We start from the raw sequence: 10,568 nt of genomic DNA, 5'->3' as shown, positions 1-10,568 counted from the left end.
TAATTCTTCCACCATCTTATGGGGATCTGCCTTAGCATAGAAGGCTGCTAAAGTCCTTGGCTCGCGTCACTGAAGCTCTTTCCAGAAATCCATTTCTGGCTTAACCCCGGTTATCAGAAAATTCTTATAAGTTTCTTCGGAGGCTTTCCTCACTTTTCGTACTTCATCACTAAAACGCTTCAGGTACTCGTTCAAAGTCTCATTATCCGTTTGCTTGATATTAGCCAGCGTATTAGCAGGTGGAGCGTATGCCACTGAAGCTCAGAATTGGGATAGAAACATTTTGCTCATTTGCCTTTAGGATCTGATCGAATTAGCTGGAAGCCTCTTAAACCATTGGTGGGCATTGTCCCTTAGTATAGCAGCCAGCAGACGAGATTTAGTCAAGTCATTAATTTGGTATACCTCCATCTCCGTGTTAAAATGACTCAAATATTCCACGGGGTATGTGACCCCATTGAACTTTAAGTTCCCTAACACTCTGTACGAACGCGGAAGGGGGGAATCTCTCACCTCCCTGGTAAAGGGGGATGTGACAGCCAAATCAGAGTATGCGTGCTTTTCGGCCTTTAGCCTCTTAAAGGCTACCCTCAAGTCTTTCACTTTATATTGCTTGTCTTCTCCATACGGGAAGAAACTTCCCTCGGCATCTGAGTTTTCAGTGGAATCCCCACTGGAGGATATCACAGAATTATGATGAGAGCTATCACTGTGCTCTTCCTCTTCCACAATCGGGGTCTTTACCGAACAGGATCTTCGATCCTGGGTGTGAGACCGAGAACCTGATTTCTCCCTCTGAGAAGCCCGAGAGACTAGTTTTTCCCTCTGAGACCCCCTTGAGGTTGATTTCTCTGTCTGTTTTCGCCACTCAGCCTTATCTCGCATCTCAATCAACTTATGACGCAGGTCCTTGTTACTCAATTTCTCACCCATTCTGTAAAATACGCTGATGCTATGCTTGGGGGAGCCCTCAGACTCGTGATAGTCCTCCTCATCGGTATCCTAATCGAGATTTTTCTGATCAATTTCAACATCCAAAAATATCGGTTTCTTCTGATCGTCCTCCAGGTCTTCTTCTTCATCGTCAAAGTTAAGGCGAACCAACTTGAGCCTTCTTAGCCTTTTGGATGCTACCGTCATATTTTCGCCTCCACCTTTTCATTCGTGGAGACTTCTTCTCCAAGGAAACAATCTTTTGGCTCATCTGTTCAATCTTCCTTAAGAGCTCCGAATTCGTAACTCCCCCATTCTCTTCCTCGCGGTCGCTATGACTCCCGCTCGATGTTTGCTCATTACCGGAACTTCCCGACATCCCTCCTCTCTAGAGATTAATTCAAGCACGATAGGAGCCTATCCTTCTAGCACCAGAAATGTTGTGAGAGGAAATTGGTACAACATGTTTTGGAGGTAATCACTGAAATAACAGGAAATGTGCTAAGATTTAGGCCTGATTATTGGCCTATTCGTTATAACTGTATACGCCCAACTCGCCAGAATTCGGTGGCAAGCAAGGCTGTGTTTGGACTGAATTTGTAAGGTGCTCGAGATATAATTACTGAATAATTCATATTCCATCATAGGCATGCTCGAACGATCTCATATAGTGCTTGTACTCGATGATTAGTAGAGAAAATATCCGTGTAACCCCTACAAATGGCCTAAATATCCTCTATTTATAGGAATCAAGTCCTTATGTAGTTCTATTAAGCTTAGGACTCCCCTTTTGATGGGTTAACCACATTTTCCCGAGCCCATGACTACCCTCAATCCTTATCCACTTATGTTTAGGTTAAATTAAGAGAGTCATACTCCTAATACACCACTAACCCTTATTTTCCTTTTTATCATTGTATTTATCCATTAAATATATGCATATTCCATACATATATCATATAAATCCGTTATAAGTAGTTGTAAGTTGCTAGGAGTCGTATCTATCTTGCTGTCCCATTGTAGATTTCATTTTTAACTAGAACACTGCTTCTACAGGACTTTTACCATTATCAGAATAGCCCAGCTAAGTGCCCTTGTTATTCCCTAACAATACAATGAGAATTACAGAAGGGGGGTTGAATGTAATTCTGGCTACTTTTTCAAGATTTTAAAACAGTTCTAACTCGACAAATATATGTGTTTGATTTGCAGATTATGGAATGAAGTAGTTATATAAATCAAAACATAAAGTAATAAAAACACAAGCTTTTAAAACTTTCTGGTGGATTTAAAAGTATCCACCACATATATATATATATATATATATATATATATATATATATCGAATGAGAACTCTGTGAAGCTTGAATAGCTCACAGCTGCTTACAAGTAAAACAAACAAACTACAGAGAAATTCTTGACAAGTATAGCTTTTTCTATCTCTCTTTGAAATGTGTTTACTTCGTTGAATGTTCTACTAGCTACACTTGGTTTATATATCACCAAGTTTATATGAAAATAAGACAAGATAATAAAATAAAACATATCTAGTCTAACTCCATGCTACTTCACTACTCTATTCCAGCATCTTTAAATATCTTCATAATAGTATGGAAATGGTAATGCTTCTTTGTTCTCAAAATCCCTGCTTAACAGGCTGCCACATTCCTTTTGCAAACACCCAACACATGTGACTGTGTTGTCACTATCAACAGATATTTGAATTTGATCATCCGTCGGGTACATGCTTGTCCTCCGTCGGGTAACTTTGTTGATCATCCGTTAGGTAGCTATTTGTCACTTGACTCCATTTCACTTATACAGAATTACAAGGCATCTTATATTTACAATTAATCAACCTATTCTGCATATCCACTAGTAGTCAATATGACTCATATGCTCCTACAGAATCTACACAAATATGTTTGCAGAAATGTGCTACAATACTTATTTATTACATAAGCTACTCACCCGGTGGATGTCAAATTGTCATCCGTCGGGACTATATTAAATCATCCGTTGGGACTATATTTGATCATCCGTCGAGTGCTACAAAATTTACTAAGTTAAATATACTAAGGTATTTTGTTTAATTTATCATCAAGTTCACAACATATTCCTAACAATCTCCCCAAATTTATGTCTACTGGAATTGTAGCCATAAATTAAAAGAAACTTGATGATAACAAAACATCCTAAAGATACAGAATAAAAATAGTAGATGAAACTAATAAGTGCTACATTATTTACTGAAAATTGAGCAAAGCAAAGTATACAAAGAAGTTACTCACAATCATTATCAATGTGCTCCTCTAGTCTGAGCAGATAAGTCTATTTCCTTGATTATCTGGATTTCTTCCCAAGCCTCATGTTGTTCTCTTCTATCTGATTTTGGAGTTGTCTGTTGAACTCAAGTTCATCAGCTTCTTAGAGATCTAACATTTCTTGCATTTCCAATAGAGTCTCATTGCTAGAGATACTCAACTGATCCTCCAATCTGAAGAATCTTCTTACTCCCTTTTCATCCCTGAGTTCCATCAGCTAATAAGGCCTCAAATGCACTCTCTTTCCTATGAAGGGAATTGGCAGAGTTTTTGGCAGTGCATCTTTAGCTTTATTAATCCTCAGCTCCTCTATATTCTTTAGAACTAATTTCTTTGTAGTCACATTGTATCCAAAGTTCTTTTTGAAAGATGAGTAGATCTTTATTAGAACAGATTGGCTTTCTAGAAGAATCCTGTGAAGCGGCCATATTATCTCTTTTCCTCCCTTATATTTAAACACCAGCCTTTCAGAAGGATGTCTGTGAGCATCAATTCCTCTTACTTCTTCCAATTCATCTAAGTAGAGGTTTATGTCAGAGAAATCCTTGATGTCACAAATGTATAACAAATCTCCCTTGTTGACTGTAGATTGAGATTTGGTTAGGGTCTTGGATCTAAGAGTCACAGGTTTCACTTTCTTGCTTGCTCTAGTCTTTGTCTTCTTTGGCTTGTTAAAGATTGGAAAGTTTAGTTCAGGAATTGGCAAGCTATCCCAGTCTACTGGCTCATCCTTTGGAATTATGGGCTCACCATGAATATTCCTTGTTGGATCCATCACCTTGAATTCTTCAAATACCATTGAGGGTTTTAATGTTTGAGTTTAAGTTGTAGACTTTTTGGGAATGTAGTCTTCCATTTCCTCATCACTGAAGTCCAATTTTCTTTTGGAGTGGAGCTTCTATCTGAATCTTCTTTTCTGTTGTGGTTCATCTTGCACTTTTTGATCTTGAGGTTCAGCAATTACAGATGGTTGTGTGAAAATCTCAGTTGTAGTCTTTATAGCTTGAAGTTTAGCCAAGATAGCAGCTTCCTCTTTCTTTTATTTGAGCTTCTTAACATCTAAGGCAGCTTGCTTCTTTTCTTGCCTGATTCTTTCCTTCTCTTCCTTTTTAGCTTTTACAAACTGAGGGTGTCTAGCCACCACACAGATTTCTTAGGCTTCATGATCAGCTTTGCTTTTGGAGATTTGATGTAAGATATTTGACCCTTTTCCAAATAATTCAAACTCATTTCATTCACAGAGATGTGCTTGACTTGAGAGTGATGATTGAAGACTTTGTCTGGTTTCTGAATTGGTCCAAATTTCTGCTAAATTTATGCATCTTTTTTCATCCATTTTTCTTTTAACTCCTTCTCAGTTGCTGCTACATCAATCTTTAGCAGTTTGTCATTTGTTTCCAGTTTTGCTGCTGCCAGATTTATAATGTCAATGCTGTCCATGGCTGGTGGCTTTGTGAAAGCAATTGTTGGCACAATTACTTTGCTGACTTGGATGTTGAGATGTTTCTCCCCCTCACTAGATGAGCCTTTCTCCCCCTTTTTGTTAGCATCAAGTTGGAGAGTGGAAGGGAGTTGAGCAGCCACCAAATGTTGGAACAGAGCAGTATGAGTTTCTTGATTAGCAAGTATCTTGGCCATTGAGTTCTTCATATCAGATAATCTAGAGTCCATGGCCTCAACCTTTCTATGGAGATCAGCCTCCTTTCTTAGCTTCTGAGCTATCTCAGTCATGGTAGTTCCAGGAAGTCTAGCATCCAACCTTGCTATGAAATCTTGTTTTAATTCAGAGACTTCCTCCTTGATTTTATCCACACTTTGACTGTGTTGGAGAGCTTGAATCTTATGCAGCTGGATTGCTTCAAGATGTGTTGTAAGTAGCCTCTTTGTGCTGGCATTTGTAGATGCTTGAATGGCTGTTTGGGTGTCATAAATAAGCTTGAATAGTGTTGATTGGAGATGTGAGTAGGAACATTCTTTTATTAGCATCCAGGCAGGAACATCTACATCTCCCCCTATGCTCATGCTGTCTTCCTCATCATCCCCACCAGTATTCCCAAATGAGTCTTCAGCCAGTTCAAAATCACTGCCAATAGTTGAAGGCATAGCAGTGATTGCATCCTTTGCTCTTTGTAGAGACTGAGTAGTGTGCACCAAATTAAGAATTCTTTCAGCCTCCTCATTGCCCTGTACAGCTAATGTTTGATAAGATGTAACAGGATGAGTAAATGTCTCAACATCTAGGGAAATAAAATCTATGACAACTTGATATTCTTGTTAAAATAGTCTTTTCCTTTCTGCATCATTGACATTCATTGACTCACTTGCAATGGTGTCCATCCTTATCTCTCCAGTACCTGCATTTCTCTCATGATCTCTCTATTTTTGCATCAAGGGCTCCCCTTGGCTTCCCATCCTCACACCCTCACCTTCACCATCTAAGGTGGGACTCCTCTCACTCACTTTTGCCAGTCCTGAAGAAATGGATTGCATTTATTCACTCATATTCTCTCCTTTTGCCTGGGAGCTGAAGGGTTTTTAGCACATAAACGCAACGAAAACGTAAATTTAAATCTTAAAAAAAAACCGAAACCCTCCACAGGATCCATGCGAAAAATAATACTTAATTCGTAGTTCAGTATGTTTACCTTATAAAGCTTTACGTTAATGGAAAGATGGAGGTCTTTAATAGCGATCCAAGAACGATGAACGGAAATCCCTAGCAGCTGCTCCTCAAGTGTGAAGCACTCCACCGGTATCCACCAAGAGTACAATGTGATGGAGGAGGAAGAGGTTGAGAGAATTAGTTGCCTCCCTCTTGTTCTACTTTAGAATTATGGTTAATTATTTGGGTTGAGGCAAATAGGGTTTATAATAGTATATTTATAGGCAAAATTTTCAGTTGAAAATTTTCTATAAAATATTATTATTATTAACCCTTTAATTGATTATTCTTATTAACCAATTAACTAATAATTAAAATACCTTTTAATCATTAATCTCTTTTCTAAACACTTTAGAAAAATAATTCTCTCACTTGATTTAATTTCCAAAATTAAATTCTTAATTAATAATATTAAGAATTAATTAAATCTCATTTAATCAATTATTAAATCTGCTAATTAATTATTTATTTCATAAATAAATAATTACTAGCCATTATTAATTAATTCCTCCACCATTAAATCATTCTCTTTTATGGTGTGACCCTGTAGGTTCAATATTAAGCCGGTAGTAGAAATAAATAATAATAAAACTATTTTATCATTATTTATATAAATTCTCTAATTCATTAAATATGATTAATTAATCATATTTATTCTACATCGTGAGGGATACTTCTCAGCATATCGCGCCTATCTGGATAATACGAATTCACTGCTTAGAATACCAAGAACTTATTCAGTGAGTAGTTACCGTAAAATCAATTCCTTCTACCCTGTAATGTCATGATTAAATATAAGGCATGGAACTTGTGTCAAGCCTATCTTATTTAATCATTTGCTTTCCCATTCACTATGCTTAGTTCTATTTAATGTAAATTAGAAACTCCTTTCTAATTTCATTCACTCTGGCCAGAGATTCCTGAACTAGCATAAGTGGATCAGCATTGAACATTCTCTTCCTTCACTGGAAGGGGTAGATCCTTTATTGATCATACACTATCTTCATGTACAAATTCCTATACCCAGTAGAGCCCTTATAATTGTCCCTGGAGACTAAGAACTAAACCAAAGCATAGTTTAGTGTGCACAAGATGACTATGATGACCTCAAATCTAAGAATACTTGTACAACTATCACTATGTGAACAACTGCTGACACGTGAGTGAACTCCATCAGTTGTTCAGCTGTGTGAGTCATGTTCAGTGAACTTATTCTATAATAAGCACCTACATACTAGCTATAGTGTCACCACACAAATGTTTATGAGAATAGACATCCTTCATAATGAAGCAAGCATAGTATGTACCGATCTTTGCGGATTACTAATTACCAGTTAGTAATCCTACGACCACGAAATATTTAAGTTTAGAGTTATCATCTTTTAGGTCTCATTATTATGATCTCATCATAAGCCATAAAAAGCTTTACTCTAAACTATGGTATATCTTATTTAAACACTTAAATAGATAAAGCCCGCAATAAAACTAAAACAAGTCTTTTATTAATATCAATGAAATCAAAACAGATTACATAAAAGTTATTCCTAAATCATCATACATGATTGGACTTAGGATACATCTCTTTCAATCTCCCACTTGTACTAAAGCCAATCACTCTAGTATCTAGTACCCATCTTGTCTTTATGACGATCAAAGTGACTTTGAGAAAGTGGCTTTGTGAGTGGGTCTGCTACGTTGTTATGTGTGTCAACTCTCTTGACGTCTCCTCTTTCAATACAATACAAGAAATGTTACCACGCTCCCACTAACCTTTTTGTAGGCACATGGTTCATCTATGTTTTTTGATAAAACCAAACTCTTTGATTGTCTCATCAAAACGGATGTTCCATCTACGAGAAGCTTGCTTTAAACCATATATGGTTCGCAGTAGCTTACACACTAGGTGTTCATTTCCCTTGGAAAGAAAACCTTTTGGCTGTGTCATATACACTTCCTCTTCAAGTTTACCATTGAGGAAGGCCGTTTTCACGTCCATTTGCCAGATCTCATAGTCGTAGTAAGCAGCAATCGCAAGCAAAATCTGAATTGATTTTAACAGGGCTACAGGCAAAAAAGTTTCATCAAAGTCAATCCCTTGCCTTTTTCTGAATCCTTTTGCCATGAGCCTGGCCTTATAGGTCTCCACCTGGCCATCTACTCCAATCTTTCTTTTGTATACCCACTTGCACCCAATAGACTTAACACCTTCAGGCGCCTCAACCAGAGTCCATACTTGGTTGGTATACATAGATTCCATTTCGGATTTCATGGCACTATGCCATTTTTCTGAGTCAACACTACTCATGGCCTCATTATAGGTCACAGGGTCGTCATCATCAATGATTGACAACTCATTGTCATTCTCAATGACAAGGCCATAATACCTCTCAGGTTGGCGAGACAATCTCCCTGACCTACGAATGGGCTGTTCCACAGAAGGTTGTTCAGTCTGAACAGGTGTTTCCACTTGATCCATAGTAGTTTGTGCTTCTTGAACTCCATCAAGTTCAATTTTGCTCCCACTATTTCCTTCAAGGATAAACTTCTTTTCCAAGAAGGTAGCATGTCTGGAGACAAACACCTGATGATCGGTGTATAAGTAATACCCTAAAGTCTCTTTAGGATATCCCACAAAATTACATTTTACAGATCGAGATTCCAGCTTATCTGGGTCAACTTTCTTGACATAAGCTGGACATCCCCAAATCTTAACGTGTTTAAGACTCAGTTTCCTTTCTTTTTATACCTCATATGGAGTTTAAGGAACAGATTTGGAAGGCACCTTATTCAGTAAATATACTGAGGTTTCCAATGCATAACCCCACAGGAATACTGGAAGATTCGCATAGCTCATCATGGACCGAACCATGTCTAACAAAGTTCGATTTCTTCTTTCAGATACCCCATTCAACTATGGAGTATATGGAGGAGTCCACTGGGAGACTATACCATTTTCTTTGAGATAATCTAGAAACTCTCCATTCAAGTATTCACCACCTCGAACTGATCGAAGAGTTATAATACTATGTTTGGTTTATTTCTCCACTTCATACTTATATTCTTTGAACTTTTCAAAGGCTTCAGACTTGTGTTTTATCAAATACACATATCTGAATCTAGATCGATCATCTATAAAAGCAATGAAGTATGAAAATCCACCCATGGCTTGCGTAGACATTGGTCCACATACATCTGTGTCTACCAGTCCTAGCAAATCTGCAGCTCTCTCTCCATGTCCACTAAATGGAGATTTGGTCATTTTACCCAATAGATAAGACTCACATGTAGGATATGATTCAAAATCAAAGGGGTCAAGTAACCCTTCCTTATGCAATGTCCGCTGTCTATTTTCACTAATATGACCAAGTCCACAGTGCCACAAGAAAGTGAGATTTTTATCATCCCTATTTCTTTTATTAGTATGTTCAATTTATAGTAAATTATGCTCTACGTCACATACATACAGACCATTGTTTAAAATACCACTTCCATTAAGAACGTTATCTCTAAGAATTGAACATTTATTATTCTGAATAACAAACAAAAATCCAGCCAAGTCTAACATGGAATAGAAATAATATTCCTCATAATCGAGGGAAAAAATAATAATTATTTAGAACAATAGTCTTGCCCGTAGGCATATGTAAATGACATGATCCTACAGCTTCAGCAACAACTCTTGCTCCATTTCCCATCCGTAGAATCACCTCCTCTTCTTCAAGAGTCCTACTTCTCCTTAGTCCCTGCAATGAATTGTAAATATGAGAACCACAGGCGGTATCTAATACCCAAGTAGAAATTTGACTTAGTGACATATTAAATTCGATCATGAACATACCTAAATCAGAAGCGGTAGTCTCACTACCCTTCTTCTTCTTTTTCAATTCTGCAAGGTAAACCTTGCACTTCCTCTTCCAGTGCCTCACCTTGTTACAGTGAAAGCAAACAGCTTTGCTCTTGGGGTCTTCAGCTTTTGGTGGAACCGGCTTTTTCTCACCTACTTTCTTCTTCTTGGAAGGGTTCTTCTTCCTTTTCTTAGAATTGGAACCTTCACCAATTGGAAGAATAGAACTCTTCTTAGGGGAAAAATTCGATTCCGCGGTCTTCAACATGTTGTGGAGTTCAGGCAGGCTGACATCCAGCTTATTCATGTGAAAGTTCACAACAAACTGCGAGAACGAACTCAGAAGTGATTGCAAGACCAAGTCTTGGCTCAGCTCCCCATCCATGGCAAAACCAAGTTGTCCAAGACGTTCAATCAAATTGATCATCTTAAGTACATGGTCATTCACAGATGATCCCTCAGACATTCTACAACTGAACAGTTCCTTCGATATCTCATATCGAGCTGTCCTCCCTGCCACATCATACAACTCTTGTAGATGTATAAGGATAATGTGAGCATCCATATGCTCATGTTGCTTCTGCAGCTCAATGTTCATGGAAGCTAGCATGATGCATTGAGCAACATTTGCATCATCTATCCACTTACGATACACAACATGTTCATCATTATGTGCATCCCTAGCAGGTTCAGTAGGCTTAGGTGAGTCAAGCACATATTCCAGCTTCTCAATCCTGAGAACAATTCTCAAGTTTCGAAGCCAGTCAGCAAAATTAGGACTAGTCAACTTGTGAGCATCTAGTAT

Source organism: Apium graveolens, chromosome 7 (genome assembly GCF_009905375.1).
Source record: "Apium graveolens cultivar Ventura chromosome 7, ASM990537v1, whole genome shotgun sequence".
Classification (NCBI taxonomy): Eukaryota; Viridiplantae; Streptophyta; class Magnoliopsida; order Apiales; family Apiaceae; genus Apium; species Apium graveolens.
Note: the sequence above shows the minus strand (reverse complement) of the source record.